The following is an 18,041-nucleotide window of genomic DNA, read 5'->3' on the forward strand; positions in this document are numbered from 1 at the left end:
ATTTCTGTGCGGCGGAAGAATCCCATTAACCATTAAAGTTTCATATTTTTTCCCCGCAACTACACACCCCAGGGCAGCAGCAAAGAAAGAAAGGGCTGTCGAATTATGTGCGCAACCTGAAGCGCAGTTATTTGTAGGTGATGCTGAGTAAAGGACGAGCACAAACTTAAGGAGAGTGAAAGAATAACAGCCAGAAGGTTTAAAAAAAAATAAAGGTTGAAAAAAATCAAAATACCGAATGCAGGATTTTAACATAATTTTGTCCAACTAAATTTGCCCTCCCGCACTAATGCCCCCCGCCCGCTGCATCACGGAGTTTGCAGCTCCTCGGGTTTCCCTCGAGCTTGCGGCTGGAAGAAGGAGCCGTGATTTAGGGAACGGCCTCGGCGGGGGAAGCTCCTTCCCTTTCCCACCCGCTTGCCGGCTACAAAGCCGCCGGAGATTTTCATTTCGGAGTCGGTCGGAACAATTTTGTCCCGGCGACCCTGCTGTCTAACCCTGTTTGCTGAGTTACGCCGGGTTTGCTGACAACTTCTACTTGAGTAAATTGTATTTAGACAACAATATATTTCATTCAGGTCTTTTGCAATGTCTGGACCAAGGTCAGTTTTATATTCTACTGAAATCATAAAGTGACACTTGAGATAAACAGAATGTTTACTCTCTCCATGTGAGCCGAAGCTGATATGTAAATTTATCCTTATTCTGTCATCAAATTTGCATTTACCCTCTTAGTCAAACACTACAGGGTTCCAAATCAAACAGCTTTAATGGTGGTCAACCCTTTATGACCGATTGCCATATCAGAGAGAAAGAAACGGCAATTTAGATTAAAATGAAAAGAGTAACACAACATAACGAGCGTCATCCGGTTTGCCATAATTGGATAAACTTTTCATACGAGCACCCTGTGTTTGGATGCTCGGCTGCCCGGAAAGCAATTGCCGTATTCTCCCGGTGTTATTCTAGTCCCTTTATCTGCCCCACACAGACCGTACTCACCTGTCATTATTTTTTCCTTCTGATCAAACAAGCCAAGTGCCGCTAAACAGCTTTTTTTTCTTTTTTTTCCCTTCCCCCCCCCCCTTACATTTACATAAAAGAAGGGGACTTGATTCACCGCACCCAGCCATCGGGTTTCCTTCTATCTTTAAGGCTCAGGTCAGGGCGGAATAAAAGGGGCAGGCTTGGCAGGGCAAATAGGAAAGCCGAAGGTGGGCTTTCGGGTCCCGTCGTTTTTTAGCGAAGGATTACGTGCTGGTGGTAGGCAGCTCGTTTCCAGGAATCGCAAGGTGCGTGGGGCGACGGCGGCCCGACGCCACGGGGACGGGCTGGGGGTAAGGGCCTTGGGCAAGAACTTCTGCAAAGTCTGCCCGTGAAATAAGAGGCGGCAAAAAAACACGACCAAGGATGTAGGGTGACAGTAGAAATCCGCCAGACGGGGGGGGGGGGGGGGGGAAATAAAGACGATATTTAGCACCTGAGCTCAATATGCACATAAATATGGGGTTTATGAACCAAGGGGGATGGCTTCTGTGCCCCGAATGCCCCACGGCGCGAAGCTGAGACCCCACAACTCGTCTCACGTGTGCCTCAGACCCGCGCTTTCAGAGGAGGAGGATCACTACTTTATTAAGCCTGTACTCAAAGAAAAAAAGGTGTTGGTTTTGGGGTTGGTTGTTTTTTTTTTTTTTTTGTCGCAGCTACCATTTTGGGGGGTGCTAACATTTTGGCTGGTCCGAGGAATGAAAGAGCAAAAGGGTTTGAAGCCAAGGCCCGGGCGGCGGCAGCCCGGACAATGCCGCAAGAGTGTCGTCCCCGAAAAGGCGCTCCCGGGATCTGCCTCCCGCGCCGGGCAGGAAAAGAAAGAAAGGCAGAAAAGAAAACGGAGGCATGTTCGGCCCCGGCTTTCGCTAGGTAACGGCAGGTTTGGTGCCTGGAATGCCGGAGCCGCCTCAACGGCTTCATCCAGCACCGCTGCCGCACCGGCGCGGGCTGTGCCCAGCTGCAGCCCTCCCCTCCCTCCAACAAAACAACCCCCCCCCCCCAAAAAAACAAAAAACAAAGCAAAAAAACACACCCACCCCCCCCACAACTAAGGCGAAGAAAGAGGAGAGAGAGAGAAAAAAAGAGAAGGGCTTTTTTAAAAAAAAAAAAAGAGAGAGGACTAAAAAAATGTAAAGAAAAAAAGCAGGAGGAGAAGGGGGGGGCGGGGGGGGGGGGAAGAGGGGAGAATTTTCCTTTTCAGCGCGGCTGTCAAATGGATATCTTATAGTGGGAGGGCTGGGAGGGAACAGATATCTGCCTCTCTCTGGAGCCTGCAAGTATTTCTGCCATTCATGAAGCCAAGGGATGCCACACACATTCTGTTTGTTCAACATAAGCAAACAGATTGTAAACTGGCTGATAATTTTTGTACTGACAATGTCATTTACAGCTGTCAGCCTTTTGTCTGTCATGTTTGCTTTATTCAAATATGAACCAAGTGGACCTCCCTTCCACCGCTTTCTTCTGCATTAAAATCACATCAATTCCGTTCCATTCTGTCTTATCTAAAATTCATTGGAGGCCAATCACTTGGATGAATGCTTTGGGGTTTCCATGGAGGCAAGAAGTCTAGTGTGGACTTCAGGGGATTAGGAAGTTTCAGATTTAAAGCCTTGAAGTGCACGTTTCTTTCAGTTCTTTCTTTTGATTGCAGAGGAAGGGGAAGGGGAAAGAAAAAAGGAAAAGAAGGGGGGGAAAAAAAAAAAATCAGGAAATTTCAAGATAATTTTATTTTTCCGAAGCACCCCGGCACGAAGCAATCCCCCCTTTCAGCGCGCGCGCGTCCGGACGCGCTCGGCTGCTGAGCTTTCGCTTAAGCACGATATACGGCCGTGATCTTTCCAGCGGAGCTAAACCGGAGCATACTGTACCGGCATCTATTCCCGCTCCGCCTCAGCATCCGCAACAGGATGCTTGCCACCGGCTCCTATAATAAATTCAGGCCCGTCTTCAATTAGATTGATTTGGATCCAGCTGCTTCCCATGGTGCTGCCCGCAGGTCTGGAAGCATCTCCCTTTGTTAATAGAGGTCACGGCACTTTGTGTTAAATAATTCACGTCAGACTATCTGTCTGTCTGTCTGTCTGTCTGTCTGGGGGCAGCCGCAGATGTTGCCCGTTCGTGCGGAGGCTGCGAGCCCCACGCTCGCCCACGCGCGTGCCTGTGTAAGAGCTAGTGGCACGCAGGGGATATTTATTTTATATTTGTTGCGCAAGGGCCGAGCTGACGTAAATCAGGAGGGGTGAATTTACGTTGACTTGCCTTGTTTTCACCTTCGAGCCTTCCGGCGTTATTTTCGGTTTGCAGGTTTGATTTTTGGGGCTGGGCACCGTTTCGGAGCTGGTTTTCCCGGGCTGTTTGGGAGCCAGAGCCCTGCTGCCAATCTCGGGTTGAGATAGCCAACGGTGGAAGTAGCCAAATCACAAACTGTGCAGAAATATCTTGTTTTCCACGTGTTGGGGGCAGAGAGGGAAAGGAGCCGTTTGCCCAGGGAAAGCCGGGGCTGGGGAGCACCCTTCCTGGGTGCACCCCCCTGCTGCCGGCTGTCCCACCGGGGCGAGGAGGCAGGTGACAATTCAAGTCACCTTTTTCCCCTCTTGCCTCACCTTCCTTTCCCTACGCGTAGTGATTAAAAACCTCGAGTCAAACCTCAAAGGAAAAAAGCCCCAGACTGGTTCGGTGAGTACGAAATCTTAAAAAAAAAAAAAAAAAAAAAAAAGTGCCTTTTATTTACCTTCTGGGCCCTGAAACTCGATAAGTGTTCTTGAAGCACAGCTTGGAGCCCCCACCGACGTGGCAGGGGCGCGGGCAACTGGGCTGGGAGGCCGAGCCAAGCTTCCCGGCACAGCACTTGTCCCCCGGAGCGGAGGCGACGTGCCCGCTGAGCCGCCCCGGCTCTCCTGGCACTCCTACGGCGATGGCGATGGCAATGATGGCGATGGCGATGGCAATGATGGCACTAGCGATGGCGATGGCAGTGACAAGGATTGTCTCGGGCAGCCCCACGGCTGCTCCCAGCAGCAGAGGTTCCCCTACGAGCCCATCGCCCGCGGCTTTCCCCTTCTCCCTCCCACCAGCCCGCGGGATGAGACATGTCAGGTCAATCTGGTGGTGGTTCTGGCCGGGTTTAGGGGGAGGCTGAAGGGTTTCCCTCTGCCAGCCCCGTGCCTGTGGCTTCCTCGGAGCTCCACAAAGTACATCTCAGTCAAAACTAATATTGCAGTGACCCTCCTCGCTGATGCAGATTGAACGGAGAATGTAAATGCCATCTCTATCAATCCAGGCAGCTTGCTTCTCCTCCTCGGTGCCTCCCTATAACCCCACTTATGCATCGGCTTAGCGTTCCGTCAATAAAGCCTGCACACACCTACAAATACACCACACACATCAACAAACAAACAAGCCCAAGCAAACAGGCAAACAAAAACTAATCAAGACTTTTCTCCCAGCATCCGGGAAGGAAAGGAAGGACTAGTGTTGCATTTATGATTTCTGCTTGGAAGTACTGCCGAGCCGCTCGCATACCAGGCGGTGGGATGTGCCCTGGCCGATACAAAAGGTCCTTTCTGGGGTTTCTCCTGGCCCTTGCCTTCAGCGGCTCCGTGCACCACCATCCAGCCCCGTGCAGAGGTGATGCTTTAGCTGGCGGCGGGATCAGATGCTCTTCCCCATCGCATTTACAGTTCGCTCGTTAATAACCGTATTCAGCTAAGATTTATGAAATGACCCGGGTATCAAACCCACCCGCCCATGCAAACAGCTCTCCACGCTGAAAGTTCCAGGCAGTACGCGCTCAGAGGTGATGCACCACATCAAGGGTAGGTCATGCAAAAACAGGACGGGAGCTCTGGCACTCACGGCATCAGGGCTTGCTTCAAGAGGGCCAGCCTGCAGCAGCAGCAACTTTAGAAGAGGTTGGAATAAATCAGGACTGCAAGGGGAGGGAGAGTTACTAAATATTTACACACCGCTTCTGGCCTGAGAGGTCCTTTCTGAAGGCTGGAGGAATATTTGGGAAGGGAACCTCACGTGCTCACCCTCTTCTGACCGCTGTCCCCGGAGCATCTGCCTCGGGTCGCTGCCGCAGGTGGGGTGGGCTGGGAAGGACCTTAGGGGTGATGCTTGTGGCACCCACCGGGCCTCCCACCCCTGTGCTGCAGGGGTGGGAACTGGTATGGGGGGGGGGAGGATTTTAGGTGCCTGGGTGCTTTGACAACGTCAAGCTCTTTGGGGCTATCGATAGGGAAGTTAGGGGTAGCAATAAAGCTCCCGGTAAATTCATGCCCATCGTTGACCGGATCAAGGTTAGGGAGTCGTCAGGCTCCGTTCCAGGTCGAGACCATGAAGAACTGGGCTGAGGGGCTGGGGGACGCAGGGCCCCCGTGCCCTGGGAGAGGGGCTCAGCGTCGGCTCAGCCCCAGGGGAGCAGTTGCAGAGCCCAAGGCGGCACATGCCTTCCTCTGAATGAATTGTCCCAAAAATGAATCTGAACTTTGAGTCTAAATTCACTTTTCGCAGTTGGTGTTTCATATTTAGGAATTGTCATTATTTCCCCCCTTTTTTTCCCTTCGCCTCTTTTCCTTTCCGCAGCTCCTCCAGCTCAGGGAAACTTTGGAAATGACAGAGATTGTTCCCTCGTAACCCTGGTGCATTTAAACGTTTTAAAACCCCAGCGATGGAGTTGCTGATGGTTTTTGTTCCCTTGCTGCTCTGGCTCATCTTCCTTTCAAGTTGGGGTCTTTTTTCAAAATTACAAAGGGAAAAAAAGAAAAGGAAAAAGTGGGAAGGAGCTTTTCCCCATCATTTGTCTTACTGCATATAATAGCGGAAAAGAATGGGGGGAGAGGAGAGGAAACTTTTCCTTTGTTTCAGTAATGTCTCATTTCAATTTGAAACAAAACTCAATACGCATGTGTGCCGCTTTATAAACTCCAAACCTAAGAGAAAAAAACAGAATGGAAATGTCACCCTCCGTGGATGCTAGCTTGAGAAAAGGGCTTTAAACGGGTTCAATCGGAGCGTATAGGTTTGAAGATGATGACTGAGGCATTTCTCCCAGCACGGATTGCTCTGTTTTACCCCAGAATGGTGTCAGAAGTCCGGGAAATCATTAAATTCTGGTGCTCCGGTACATCTCAATGCTCAGACACTGTCTCTTTGGAAAACTGTGTTTTGTACCAATTGTGCCATTTTATTTATAATCTTTGTTGCCAGGTACCGCCAAGCTGTTCGGATGCCATGTAACTGGGCAGAGCAGCGCCAGGCACTGGTCTCTGTGCCTCCGGGACCTCCTCGTCTCCATCTTCCGCTCACGGTCTGCCGGGATGCGGCTGCTCCAGCGTGCTGGATGGGGTGGCCGTGGTGGGAGCCACCCCGCCGATGCTCCACGGTCACCGAGGCCAGAAACAGGCCAATAACGTCAACGGGATTCGGGATTGCCGGGGGATGCCGTGTGGTCCAACGTGCCCCAAAACTTGGTTCCAAAGGCTCTTGTAACCAGCAGGACCCTGCCCGGCGCTCGCTAAGACCCTGCCCTGGCTTTGACGGGCTTTAGGTCGAGACTTCACTCTGATAACGCTCCTTCTCACCATCCTGCCTGCTCAGATTTAAAAGCCTGTCCTCCACTTCAAGTCTTGAAAAGCCTTGGCTTTACTTCTGCAGCAGCTCAGCCTTGGGGAGGGGGAATAGATACCTCTGAGTCTTTAAGAAAACCACTGGTTGATTGACAGCTTTCAGCCAGCTGGGTCCTTGATGGCCATGAGTGATCCCACAACCACAGAGAGTTACAAAATCAACCAAAAATAAAGTCTACTCTTTTTAAATTTTTTTTTTTTTTAACCTTTCTTTCTTATTTCTTTCTTTTCCAAACAAAACCACAGCAAACCCCTGCTCGGCCGCCGGGACGGGCCGAGGGCTCAGCCACATGCCGTACGTACAATACCGCCCGTACAATCCCAGCCCCACAATTCCTGTCCACTCCTGGGATATTTACGACATATCCCGCAGTTGTCATGTCAACACGACAAGCGAAGGCGGCCTTAAATCAAGCTGTCAAGGGGCCAGAACAGTACCGCTATGCAAAATAACGCCGCTGACTGACACCCGGCATTGCATCTGTCATTTCGGGAGGTTTGCGGCTGCTCCCGCGCTACGTTTGGGTTGGTCCTTTGGAAGAGGAGTAAGGCAGGGGAAGAATATCAATGAGATGGCGAAGATGGCCTCTTTTTTTTTAAAAAAAAAAAAAGGGAAAGGAAAATTAGAGTTTGTTGGCATATCAGGTGGTTATTTTCCTTCGGGTAGGATTCGTTTTGTGTAAGCTATGTGCCACGTGTCTCCCAGAAACGGTGCGGCCACCTCAGTATCTCTGCTATTGAGCCTGGAAGACAGTTACCTATAGGTAACCACAACTTCTTCACTCCATCTACGCTCCTTGGGCGGCTGCGGTAGGAAGCTCGTCTTCGCCCTCACCCTGCCCAAAGAGACCTTCCTCCCTCGCGCCTGAATTTCGTCAAGCGCCCGGGGTGGCAGTTGTGAAAAGAGCGACGTTTTTACGGCGGCCAGCCGGCTTCCCCAAGGAAATGGAGGGAACGCGCTGATTCGCAGGGCGGCCGCCCATCATCAGTCCCCATAATAACTCCGGAGGCAGTAGGGCTCTCACGTCGATCGCGCTCCTTCAAGTTTTGTGCAAATATATTAGCGGGCCGGAGGAGGGGTTTGCCGGGGAGCGACGGAGAAGCCGCGCCGGGGAGAGCATCCCCATCGCGGGAGGAGGCAGGAGCTGGTTCCAGGGAGAAGCCGAATTTTCTATACTTTCGTACAATTTATTTTGAATTTTTTGATGAGAAGAAGAAAGACCACCTGCATTTCCAGCCCCCTGCCCCAAAAGAAAAGACTATTCGGGCAAAATATTTCATTACTGCTTCTGAAGCACAAAGATTAAGGAGGAGGTTGCAAGTTTGTTATGTTTAATGGCGTATAAAACCCTTCTGCATTCACCTAGCGTGAGACATGCTACATTTTTCAATGCTGGAAATCTATAGTCAGGCCTTCAATCAAGCTAAGCTTGAACGTTTGGAAACAGGTTTTCCAATACATATAGAAGTACCTGCGTAGGTGATGTTCACATTAATTGTGACTGTATTTATTTCCACTCTAGTCCTCGTAATGCAGCTTCACTCGGCGGGTACTCGTGCCCTTAAACACTTTATCATACGCTTGAGACCGGCGCACGCCTCCGTGCTGTGCCAGACCAGGGCACCAACCTACGCCTAACCCTCCGCGTTAGTACAAGACTTTCCCGAGAGCGACTGATTATTCCGCATCTGCCCACCGCATTTCCACGTATTTCCACATATTCTGCTCCGCAGCACCCCTAGGAAAGCGGACGGCGAAGGAGTTTTGCCTTCGCCGGTGCTACGACCTCTCGCAAGCTTGCCTCTGCTTCGCCGGCGACGCTCACCCCCTTCCCCACAGCTTTGCATTCGCTTTATTAAATGGCGGGCAAGCCGAGGAAATCAGCCCGGGTGTTAATTTGCACCATTAGCAGAGGTGATAAACTAAGCAGGGGGGCGAAGAGCGGGGGGTCACACGACAGGGACAGACGGAAAGGTGTAAAGCAATTAGCGATCTTGTCAGGAGCCCTCTTCCTTGTGTTTCTTCCAGGGGAAGGTTTCTCCGGCGGCTGCAGAGGGGAGCACAGGTCCCCTTGCAGCCCCAAGAGCGAGGAAGGACAGAAGTTGGTCCCCAGCACTTCGGTCAGTCTTCGCGTCGTGCCTGTTTTGGCTTTCGCCGCCGTACCGCCAATAAACAGATGGCTTCAGGGGCCATTACGGCTTCGGGTGGCTATTTTGCGAGCATGCAAATGATATTGCTGTGTTGCGTGGTGCGGTTATTTACTGCTAATTGCTAAGCTGTCGATCATTATTATATTCTGTGGTGACAGGGTTTGTATTTGCATAGTTTAAGCTATCCATCCTATCTAAAATTAGCATGTGGCTTTTTTTTTTTTTTTTTTTTTTTTTAAAAAAAGTTATCAGTGCTGAAAGAAACCGTCATGGAATTGGCTGGGGTAAAATATCTCGGGGCTTTTTTGTATGCATACACCGACACTTATCTGCGAGGAGGATGAAAACCAGCACGATCTGACTGTGAAGTTTGCAAACAACGTCCCACCCCAGGGTCTGCATCGCATTTCCCTTTGTGTCCTGGCTAAGGGCACGGAGAGGATCACAGACCCCATCCTCGCGCTGTTTACTTTGGGAACAATCAGTAATGTATGAATAATAATGCCACCCTCTGACCATGACTAATTGAATTGCAGCATGCTGCGGAGGCAGGCAGAAAGCTTTGCTCCCCGCTAGTCTATCAGCGTTGTTTTTCAAGTAGCAGCAGACAATGATTGATGCTGATGTGCTTTCAAACAAGTCGCCTTAAACACCTAATGCTAGCACGTATGGACCTGCAGCTCGAGCCCCTATTAAAAGCGAGCCTGGATTTATCCATTTAATTATTTATTCCATTAAAGGTCCTTCTGGAGGCTGACTTTTCCCCTCGGACAAGGTCCCCTTTGCAGCAGCCTCCCGGCACGGAGCAACCCTGGAGCAGTTGGGGTTTACCCCAGCGTTCCAAGGTAGACAGCCCCGTTAGCGTAACGAAGCCCGGGCAAATCAGGCCTGGCTTTCCACCGGGATATAAGGAAAGGCTGGATGGCATAGCTGCCCCTTCCCAACGGAGAGCTGCCTGCAGGCAGCAGCAGTCCGGGCAGGGCCAGCCCTGGGCATCCTTCAGCCGTGGCGGGAGCAGAGGGAGAGGGAAAGGGTATGAATTTTGCTTTAAGTTCTGTCTGTCTGTCTGTCTACCCGAGAGGCTGAGAAAACGGTTAGCTCGGAAATACAGAGGCGAAACCAGGACTGATGGAAAAAGCCAACCACGGCTGTGACAGCCACTTAGGACAAAAGGGGCACCCAGGACTCCAACCTTCTGGCTCAGCACCCAGGGGACCCCGAGAGCCATGCTACCTGGGGCCTTTCTGCTCCGGGAACCCGCAAAAAAGTGCCCCAGGAGAGCGCAGGAGAGCAGCCCTGCCTGGAGCATCGCTGTGCTGGAGGTGATGTTTTCCCCCTCAGCTCCAAAAAATCCTCTTTTCTCCATCCCAGCCTGGCTCCGTCACAACACGCAGATAACGCCAAGAGCAGCGAAGGCGAGCAATAGCGAACCCCGTCTCCCGAGGGCAGCGCGGCTCCCCGAGCAGCGTCAGCAGAGGCGGCGGGTGGGCCGAGCATCGCGGTGGCGGCTCCGGCGGCTGTGGTCCCCAACCTCTCGCTTCGGGGTCCTGCCCCAGGCCCACGGGGCCTGAAAAAGGAGGATTTGAGCCCAGGGCGGCCGGCCCCGGGGTTTTATCCGGCTCCCCCTCCGCCCCGGCACACACTCCAAGTTGGCTCCCTCGCCGCGCTGGCGAGGCAAATGTCCAGGCTCGGCCCCGTGCGGGCAGGGTATTTTATTTGATTAAAAGAAGGACGGGAAGTCCATTAAATCCTTTCTTTAGCAATACGATTAAGTGAAACGTTAGTGATTTATTTTCTCCTTCTGTACTTGGGTTTTCAGGGCCCGGGTGCCAGCCGCTGGGGTCGGCTCCAAATCTCGAGCGCTGGCCTTGTTTAGGAGTCAACAAAAGCCGTGTTTAGCAACCGAAAGCCAAACGGAAATCTGTGCTTTGGACCAAGTCTAATGATCGCTCCTCAGCGGGATAACAAGTCTTGTGTCAAAACCTTTCGCTAAGCTTCACCTCGGAGCTTTTTCCAGCTTTTTTTTTTTTATTTATTTTTTGGCCGTTGCTGTGCAGAAAGCATTGCACGGCAGCCGGCGGCGGCGCGGGCGCAGCCGCTCGCCCCCAGCCCCACCGCGGCATTACCAGCTCGGCGTCCTGCCGATGCCCCTTTGCCTTTACGCCTCGAGGCACCCCGCCAACGGACCAGCTCCGGGCAGGCTCCTGCACCCGCGCCCCCGGGGCAAAACCCTGGGAGAGGAGAGCTTTATTTCCCTCCTGGAGAAGGGGGACGTGGTAAAGTTGCTCTAACTGGGACGTGGAAGATAATTTCAGGCGGTTGCTGGAGCCCCGCGCGGGAACATCCCGGTGCGGGAGCATCCCGGATCCGCATCCCTGATGCCTCGGGGGAGCTGGGGATGCAGCAGAGCATCTCCATCCCAAGCGGGCTTAGCCAGGAGCCGCTGTTTGCGTTGGAATATATTCGGTTTTAACCCCCGTCCCCGGGAAGGCGTCGCGTTTCGGGCCGCGGTGAGCGGCGCCTGGGCGGGGGGCTCGGTCCCCGAAGCGGCATCCCTGCCGGCACGGCCCCGCGAAACTCGGCGCAGCGGGGCCCTCGCATCGCCCGCACCATATGTACACTTGGTCAGGCTGTGTAAACTTTGACATGTGGATGTCAATCTTTCTCATATTTGCAGATGGCTTTATCAGAGCGTGATTAGTTTCTAGAACAAATTTGAGCAAAAGAAAACATTACCTACAGTATGTAAGCCAACAGACCAGCTAGTTTTCAGATTTGTCTATTTACATGGGCACTGGGTGTTTTGCTAAGGCTCTCTAAAAGTGATGGTAATTGAACAGTGCCAGTGTGTTAGTAGAAGCTGATGAGTTGTAAAGGTTTTATAAACAACCACGGTGGATTTGGCTATAGCCTTTCGAGTAATGTTTGTTAATCTCGCTGAGCAAGTGTGCACCTAACACAATGTCAATACTCCCGAATTTGGAGGTGTCAATAGTGTAACTTTTACTGTTTGTAAAATCATTCTCTGATATCATCAGTAAGTTTACCAAACGTCCCATGGCCAAATATAATAAAAGCTTAAGTAAGCGCTTGCAGAGGAATAGGGGAAAACATGTTTGCTGTTTTTATTTCCTCTGCCTGTTTGTTAAAGGATCGCAAAGAAAACAGGACGCCGACTAATAAATAAAGTCATTATCCCAATATCTTTGGGGCTTCACTTAACAGAGAGGGCCGTGCGTTCGGATAGCTCAAGCTCCGGGGTGGATGACGTACCAGACCTGCTCCCGCTTTTCCCGGGGAATCCCTGGGCAAGGCGGGCTCCCGATGAAGCCGTCTCTGCCTTTTTCTTTCTATTCGCTTGCTCAGCAATCACATTATCCAAACACAGTCCCGGCTTTGCCAGGAGGAAGCCACAGCCGCCGCCCGCGCCGCCACGACCGCGGCACCAGGGAAATGCTGAAAATTCATCCAAAAATGGCATTAACCACTAGAGGGCCCAAAAATTGTACAGAGCAACGGCGGGGAGACGGCCGCGCTTTCGGGAGGGCTTTTCCTTCTCTGGGGAAGTAACTCTGGTTTTCCTTTTTTTTTTTTCTTTTGCTAATAAAAAAAAAGGGGTCTGGAAAGGAGAAGCGCGGTACGCGGTACGCGAGGAGCCGACACCGGCGCTGGGGGTTAATAAACAGCCCCCGTGGCTGGAAGTATTGATGGCAGAGGGAGATGAAATGGCTGTGACATTTAAAGGAGGAATTTGTGAACCACAAATATGAGCATGACTGACACAGCATGGCAGCACATAAAATCAATACAAATAACCTAAACCTTAATACCTTGATCCTGGGGAAGAGCATTGCATTACCGGGGACTCGGAGGAGCGGCAGCCGCCCTGGATGTGCCTGCATGGTGCTATCGACTGTCTCGCGTGGGGGCAATGACAATTAGGATGCTCTTTAGGAGGGAGGCTTTCCCTTCGCTTCCCCCCCCACCCCGATCTTCGGGGCGAAACACGGGAGAGGAGACGGCGGCAGCAGAGCCCAAGGGCTCCCTTTGCTCTTCCTTTTCCCCAAATGCAGGGCTCGTTATTCAGTTCAATATTTAAGGGCAGATTTTCAAAGGAGATCGACTCCCACTTCATTCCTTAAGCCGTGGGGCCTGGGCGAAGATGAGCGGTTCGTCTTCGGGAAGGAGAGGCTTGATCTCCCTCCAGGCGTTAGAAACACCCAGCCCCAAGGCCGGCTGCTAAGCCATGGAAAATCAGACCTCAAGCTGTGCCCGAGGCACTTCGTATCTGTTAGTAGCAATCGTGGCTTTCGCCGAAGCACAGTGATGCTGGAGGCAGGCATAGCCAGGGTTAGCTGTCTGTCCGTCTGCCTGCGGGTCCAGCCCTCCCGTCTCACCACGAACATCTACCTGCAACCCACCCAGCCGCTCTGCAACCAAGGGTGCAGCACGGGCCGGGGTTGGGGAAGCCTCTGCCCAGCCCCTCAGCTCTTACTCCTTGTCCTTAGCGCAGAGCAAACCCCAGCAGCAGCAGCAGCAGCAGCAGCAGCAGCACCCGGCCAACAGCAAGGTCCAAAATCTGCCGAGCAAGCGGAGAAGGGAGCCTGCACCGCTCCGGGCTCTGCCGCGGGGTTCGTGCGGATGCTCCCAGCTCTTCAGCTCGCCCTGCGCAAACTTTTCTTGACTTTTCCTGACCCGGAGGGACAAAAAACTTTCCGAGGACGTGCTGACCCCAGGGCTGTGCTCCCCGAGGAGGCTCAACAAGCAGGCGAGAGGTGGATGGGTGGAGGAGCACGAGCAGCAAGAGCCCTCCGCAACGCGGGCCTCCCCGGTGCCGGGAGCCACCGATAACCACCACAACGCCCGGGTAGAAGACGGAGGCAGTGAAAAGGTGAAAGCAGCCATCATCATCATCCGAGCTGTGTTTGTTAATGTGTGTACAGAGGAACTCTGTTTGTTTGTAGGTCCTTAGTAGAAGTGTGTCTAATGTTGACTTTTTGAGTCTAATATTGTTTGAATTTTCTATCATGAGCCTAAGCCACGCTACCCGAGTGCTCTTTCCCTCCCATGTTTGTACGTTTATTACCTTTTAAAAACGTCCTGGAGTAGCAAAGAGCCGAGCGGGTCTCCCGGCCACCCTCCCAGCACCGGTGGGCTCAGCAGCCCAGCACAGGTTTGGCTCGCGTTAGCCACACCGCTGCTGCAGCCTTTGCCATCCCACCCGGAAAGCGGGGTTCCTGCCGGGTTTAACCTGCACCCAGCTGCAGGCAGGGATCCTGCCTGCACGCTGCCGGCGTGGGGCTCGTCCCGCTGCCGGGTTCAGTCCGGGCCAGGGCCATGCTTGCTTTCGCAGTCAACAGAAAACACGCTGTTCTAGCCAATTCTTCGCTAATCTTAAAGTAAATACAAAGCTCGGGCACATCTCTTATCCATCCCCACAGCTCTTTTAAGGTAAAAGTTTGCTGTGCCCCCCCCCGATATCACTACGGCTGGGGGAATATTCCAGCCCTCAAACCTGGCGCGATGCAAACCCGTCGGCTCTTGCAGTACTTCTGCGAAATGAGAAATCGCAGCCCCGTAGGGAGGCGAAACTTCTAATCGCTGTGAAAAAGCTGCCAGGGTGCGGGGGGGACCTTCCTGCTGGGCACCCACCGCCCCGTCCCGCTCCCGAGAGTCGAATTCGCTTTGGAAATGCTTTGCCGCTAACAACCAACGTTCAGAAAGGACTCCACGGAACTAATACCCAGTGATGGAATGACCTTTAAGAGGACATAATTAAAAAAACCCTGGATGGGTGTAATTTTTACTGCCCTCCTGGGTTTTGAGGCTCTTAAAAAAAAAAAAAAATAAGGGAGGGGGATAAAGCCTACTTTTCCTCGGGTGAATGCGAGAGGCTCGTTGCAGAATGACACGACTCTGGAAAGTGGCATTTTAAAACAAGCAAAGCGTGCAAAAAACTGAGAGCTGCGATAATTTCTCTAGTCACGGGCGCTCCCGCAACTCTTGCGCCGCGCATCGCCGAGCTGAATGCCGCGGGGGCCCGACGAAAAACTGAAAACACTTATTGCAAATAAAAAGAAAAAAAAAAAAAGGGAGTGAGGAACCCCCCGGGGGAGGACACAGCAGGGTAAGGCGGCGAGGGCAGACCCGGTTACCGGCCGTACCATGGACTCGCCGGGGCCGGAGCCTTCTCCCACCCTTCCCGGGGCAGCCCCTTGTGCCCGGAGGCCACCGGCCCCAGGGCCATAAACGTGCCCGGCGTGGGTGGTGCCGCCGGCTGCGGTGCCAGATGAAGCCCGGCATCTCCTCCCTGTCACGTGCATGTAAACATCCATAGGGGGAAAAAAAAAACCAAACCAGGGATGTTGCCATTCCCAAATACGCAATTCTATATTCAAAAAAGAAAGCTCAGCTTTTTGTGTAAAAGCAGAAAACCAGCGCTTTTAGCTCACGGCACTTAACTCAAAGCTGTTTCCATCCCTCCACCTCACCCCTGCCATCCCGTATTTAGCCGGCCAAACGATGCCTAGGCAGGAATATTTCAAGCCAAGAGATAGCTGGTGTTGCAGGGTCCGTGTCCGTCCCCCCCCCAGGCTGGGGGGACCCGCAGCTCCTGCACCCCCCGAGCCACTGCCCCCAGCCCCACGCGCTTCTTGGCTCCGAAAAACCTGGCTGCCCGGAAAGCAAACACCAGCTGCTCCCGAGGAAGGGGGGGGGGGGGGTTATTTTTATGCGTCCCTTTAGCGGTCTGTGGTCCGGCATCGGGATCATAACAGCGTTAACGTGTCTCACCGGGTCGGGGACGAAGCGCCGTCCATAATACCTCCCGTGCCAGGCAATGGAAGGGGAAAAAAAGCCAAGACAATAGGAATATGGGGAAGTTTCTTTTTTCTTTTTTGTGCCACGCAACAAAAGCTGCTGCCTGTAAATTACCGTTGTGAGTAAGAGCCTAAAGCAGGTGCTTAGAGAGCAGCTGTCACATAAAGGCCAATATTTAAAGCCATTATGTTTACATTACAATTATATTTACCTTTAACGTCTTCTGGGCATTATTAATTTCCTCCATTATCACCCGGTTTAACGTTTTCTTTTACGTAACGAGGCTTTTACCCCTCAGCAAGGTCTCTAATTGCTCCCCACCACCCCCTTGGCGGGGAAAGGTGCAGGAGCAGGCACCCGGGAAGGCATTTTCCCGGCGGCTCCATCATTCCTGAGGCAGCGGGATGCGGGGTGGTGCCGGCATTGCAGACCCAGGCCGCCCATGCACATGGGTCACTGCAGCGAGATAGCAAGGGGACTTCCAGCCACGGCCAGGTTTTTGGCCAGGAACCCTTTGGAAGCCGCCGGGGTGCCGATGTTGAAGCCGATGGGAATGCACCGGGTCTCGCCCCCAGCCCCTGGACCTGCCCCCATGCACCCGCGGGCTGCCGGAGCCAAAAAAACCCCCAAACCTTGGTGAAGGGGAAAGTATCTTAGGAACAAGCCAAGTGGGTAGCTTTGAAGGGAGGGAAAAACACCTCTCCCAAGCCGATGCAGGTCAAAATCCCAGTCTGCCAGCCCGGCATGAAGCCGCCAGCAGGCCCAGGAGCAGGACTTGGTAGTGGCACTTTGCAGAGGGGCATTTTCCCTGTCCTTCCCGGGAGCACAGGGCCTTCGGGACCTCATCCAGCACTGCATTTACCCATGCACTCACCACTTAGCCGCTGGGTAATCCCATTAACCTCCTAAATAAGGGCCCGGAGGGGAAGGTGACCAGTGTCTGTCCGTTTAGTGGGATGGAGGGGACGGAGCAGGACCGGGCTCTGCAGGGATGCTTCCCCTCTGCCGGGATGGGACGGGGTGAGTGCTGGGGGTGCGAAAGAAGAGAAGGGCTCATAACCCCCCGCGATGCCTACGTGTCTGAGCCCAATCCCACAGCGGGGTCGGATGAGGGGACCCACAGCCTGGAGATGAGGTAGCAACGCCCGGCTCCCACGTTTCACCATGCTGCAGGGACAGGGTGGGGAAAAATCAGCATCCCAATGAAAAAAACCATGCCCTAAAACCCTGTGCTCAGGCGGCCCCAGCCAGAAACCCCAGGCGGGCGTTAAACAGCCTCAAAGCACCAAAATCCGCGGCTTTCGGATGGCAGGACAAGCCCGCCGCAGCCAGCTTCACGTGAAACGCCGGCTCGGCCGGGACCAGGGGCCCCGCGGGACCATCCAGCCGACTCTAAATGCACAGTGTAAGTACAGTATATCTCCGTTAAATTATGGCACTCAGATTAGCATGTCCTTGTCCTTGCTCTGATAAAGGAGCCCAGGGGCTGGGTTAAATTATAGGAGCAAATCAAGCCTTCTTTTGATTCTGACCCTATAGACACAAGAGTCCCAGAGGGTCCCAGTTTTCTTCTGCCCACTTGCCTTTATTTATTGCTAATTTCCCCTACTACAATAAACACGTCCAGGGTCATCTGATCCCCATACTGTTGGCGTTTTGTAGACGACATAAACCATGATCGGCCGGCGGCATTCCTGCTGCCCGGTTGCTGCGAACCGACAGAAAGTCCTTTATGAACTGGATGGGGAGACAGAGGGTGTCAGAAGGAGCAGGGGCTGCTGAATGGATGGCATTTCTTTCTCCCTTTTCAGAGGCCTCCCTGAATAGATTTGTTACGGGACAGCTCGGACTGGGAACGGGGCAGGACGGAGCCGGGAGCGGTATGGAAATACCCGGCAAGAGGCTGGCTAGCCTTATGATGTCTGGGGGGAAAAAAAAAAAAGGAAAAAAAAAAGATGTGTGTTTGGAAATCAGGGGCTTCCAGGCAGCTGGCGTGGTTGTATTTAACTGGGTGGGAGAAACTCCCCTGGGAAGGTTTTTTTTTTTATCACGGCAGGTGAGGGAGGCGGGGATGGGATACCTGCAGCCAGGGCGCACCAGCTCTCGGCACACAAAGCCTGCCGCAGGGTGAAGCAACGCGCCGGCAGCCTTGGGGCAGCCGGCCTCAGCACCAGCCACCACCCTCGGTACGCTTCGGACCCCGCCATCCCCTTGGTTTCAGGGGCTGGATTTATTTCAGCCGCAGAAGAGAAAAAAAAAAAAAAAAGGTTATTTGCATCCTTTTCCCCTTTTGCAGGCTAGAAAATGATTGCACGGGGCCACCTCCGAAACAGCCTTCTTGAGAAATAACCACCCGGTGACTCTCCCTCTCAAAATGCTCTTCAAAACAAC

This window comes from Gymnogyps californianus, chromosome 3 (genome assembly GCF_018139145.2).
Source record: "Gymnogyps californianus isolate 813 chromosome 3, ASM1813914v2, whole genome shotgun sequence".
In the NCBI taxonomy this organism is placed as follows: Eukaryota; Metazoa; Chordata; class Aves; order Accipitriformes; family Cathartidae; genus Gymnogyps; species Gymnogyps californianus.